At 58.0% G+C, this 3,145-nt stretch overlaps 1 protein-coding gene across 2 annotated transcripts in view; it reads right to left on the reverse strand.

The window, feature by feature from the left end:
• The window catches only part of LOC109310961 (rho-related GTP-binding protein RhoG-like), a 16,705-nt gene that overhangs the window by 12,224 nt on the left and 1,336 nt on the right, over positions 1–3,145 (reverse strand). The window contains exon 1 of one of the 2 annotated variants that reach the window (XM_019536349.1): positions 2,712–2,789. The exons of the other annotated variant lie outside the window; for it this stretch is intronic. The gene's annotated coding sequence lies outside the window, so the exon portion shown is untranslated. Of the gene's footprint in view, positions 1–2,711; positions 2,790–3,145 lie in introns of those variants that run through there. 2 annotated transcript variants of the gene reach the window in all.

The following is a 3,145-nucleotide window of genomic DNA, read 5'->3' on the forward strand; positions in this document are numbered from 1 at the left end:
GGTCAGGGCAGCTAGGATCTGGAACCAGCTTCCAAGAGAAGTGGTGCTGGCTCCTACCCTGGGGGTCTTTAAGAGGAGGCTAGATGAACACCTTGCCAGAGTCATTTGACCACAGTACTCTTCCTACCATGGCAGGGGGGTCGGACTTGATGATCTGCTCAGGTCCCTTCTGACCCTACCAACTATGAAACCATGAAGATCGTCGGACAAGAGGTTCTAAAACAGCCGAATTGTTATTAACTGCAAGTTTAACAATATAGGAAGTTAAAATTGTCTTGGTTACTTGAGAAAGGCTGCCATGCTGGGAAAATGCACTTTGACTCCACCTAATCACAGCACCTTGTCCTTCTCTGCCTGCTCAGTGCAACCTTGATCCTTCCCTCCACAGACAGAAGCAGACTTGAGCTTTGAAAATGATGCTGTAACAGTGCAGGAAGGAGCACAGAAGTAGTAGGGACCATTTTCCAGGGGGAGCCAACCATAGTAGGACATGTGAGAACTTTGTCTGTGCTCTGAACTCATCTCTCACTGCACTAACTGTTCCCAGGCAACTCCCCAATGCAGCACTGCAAACCCCCACATCCTGCAAACACTCAGATGCCCCATCCTGCTCCAACGTTCCTTCCATCATGCCCATTGCTCTTTCTAACCAAGCATTTCCTATAGCTCTGAGGTCTGCCTTGAACCACCATGGTTCTTGTCAACTTGGTGGGACATAAAGACATGAAAGGTTATGAAAAACCAGAGCAGCAGGGCTGGAAGGGACCTGCAGACATCATGTCTAGTCTTAAGGCATGATCAGCCCCATCCAAACATCCCATATAGCCATAATCTAAACTACATAAGACTACCATCAATCCTGCACAACACAGACCTAACAAACCAACCTGTCACAGGTAAAGCAGGGGAACCATGGTAGCCAACATCCTGCTTCTATGACATGTTGTTAATATATGCTCAAGAGGTTGTGAGTAGAGGCCTGCCACTGCTTCAGAGGAAGGCACGCTCCCCCATCCATCCCAGTCTGACCATGGGGTAAAATTCCTTCTTGACCCCAAATACGGTATCAGTCTGACCCTGAGCAGAGGGGCAAGAACCCTCTAACCAGGAGCCTCCACCTTTGGTCCCAGCAGAAGCATTGGCACACCCCAGTCAAAGTCCCCGGCCTTGGCTGCAGCCAACACCCAATGCCTCTGAGAAAGGATTAAAAACACGCAGACTCATGTACTCATGTAGCAGAAAGCAGGGGCAGGGACAACTAGCAACACCCAGAAGCACAGAAGATACCCATAACAAACATAGCACCACTATGCCTAGACCCTCCTCAAACAGGAGAAGGATCCCTACTTCCAGTGCAGGCCCTCTGAGCCCTGGAAGCCACTTCCTCCACTCCCAGTGCTGCCAGAGGTCACGTGCCTTGCGGCCTGTCCTGACCGGCTGCAGACACCAGCCAGGCTCTGGGGTGGGAAGAAAAGCATCCAGCAGGTGCCAATGAGAAGCTGGCACCTCCCCCCCCCCCAGCGGGGAACTGACCCATAGCAAATAGCAGGCCTCAGGATGCCTAAATGGGCCCTAAATTAGCCAAGTTTTGCCTGTGGTTCTGGGTACAAGTTCCCCATTGAAATTAGTGGCAACCACCACTTTCAATTCACCTGATGTGCTGCCTCTTGAGCCCCTGTCAAATGTCTGCTGATGACGGAGCTCCTTCTTCTTTGCTAAGACCCCTGTATGCACCGTTTGTTACTGTACAGCTGTGTCATAAAACCCTTTCTCCCTTCACCCACTCCCATCCCATCCCCTTCTCTCACTGTGCCCATCACCTGGCTATGCCTCTACGTACCCAGCATTGCTACAGCTTCTACAGACTTCCAAATAAAGCATCAAAATGCTGGGAGACCTTAAAACATCTTATGAGCAAGGCACATTGGGGGCTGTATATTCAGAAACCGCTTGGCCAAACAACCTTGCAACCTGCTTTCTTGGGATCACCCTCTATGCTGCTCTTCAGGAAGCTATTACATTTATCCTGTCTTTCTTTCTCTCTCCACTTACAACTCAAGTTCATGCTGTGCACACAGCTACTAAGAAACCAAACAGCCTAGAAACTTCCCAAAGGAAGTTCACACGGGCACGTGCTAGCTGACATGAACGACAGGCAAGCGAGACAAGCTGAGAAGCATCAGAGTCGAGACAAGAGTCAGTTTTATGCAAAGCTGGAATGAGTTTTGCAAAGCAATGATCTGGGAGGGGCCGCTGGGACACGCCGGGCCCGGGGCAGCCGGACCGTCGGAGGGACTCGCAGATTCCTCGGCCCCGCCCGGCCTCCCCACGTGCTCCGCGCGGGGCGGCTCGCAACGTCTGCGCCCGGCCATGGGGCCGGGCAGGCACAGGAGGCTCCAGCGGGAGGCGCCCGTGGAGCCTCCAACGCGGCCCTGCCCGAGGAGGAGCTGCCCCACGACCCCAGCCCAGCCCAGCCCAGCCCAGCCCTACGGAGCCAGACCCTGGCTGCGTCCGAGACGACCCCGGCACCCCCGCGCTCCCCCAGCTCCACCGGGCCTGCACTGCAGCAGTCGCGCCGGGGCCGGGCGGCTGCACACCCCACGGGGAGGCGCCAGCGGGCCGGGCCTAGGAGTCGGGCGGCGGCGCCGAGGAAGGGAAACAGCCGCCCGCGGGGCCGGGCCTGGCCGGGAAGGGGGCGGGGCCACGCTCACATTTGCCCGCGGCTCTTCGCGCTGCGCCCGGCTGCTGCCACCGACTTCGGGGACCGCCCCCAAGCCCCACACTGCGCAGGCGCACCCGGCCTGCGTGCGCAGGCGCGGCCCCGACCCGGCACCCCCCAACCCCACACTGCGCAGGCGCGGCTGGCCCACTCATGTTGTGCGCGCAGGCGCAGCCCCTCCTGGCGCCCCCCATCCCCGATTCCGCACTGCGCAGGCGCGCCCGGCGCGCTCGCCCTGTGTGCGCAGGTGTGGCCCCGCCCCAGCGCCCTCCTCGACTCCGCACTGCGCAAGCGCGCCCGGCCAGCTCGTCCTGTGTGCGCAGGCGTGCCCCACCCCGGTGGCCCCTCGGGCCTCTCACTGCGCAGGTGCGATCTCACCTCCCCTGGCCCCAGGCCCCGCATTACGCAGGCGCAACCCCGCCCCAG

Source organism: Crocodylus porosus, unplaced genomic scaffold, assembly GCF_001723895.1.
Source record: "Crocodylus porosus isolate Cpor-Errol unplaced genomic scaffold, CroPor_comp1, whole genome shotgun sequence".
NCBI classification, from domain to species: Eukaryota; Metazoa; Chordata; order Crocodylia; family Crocodylidae; genus Crocodylus; species Crocodylus porosus.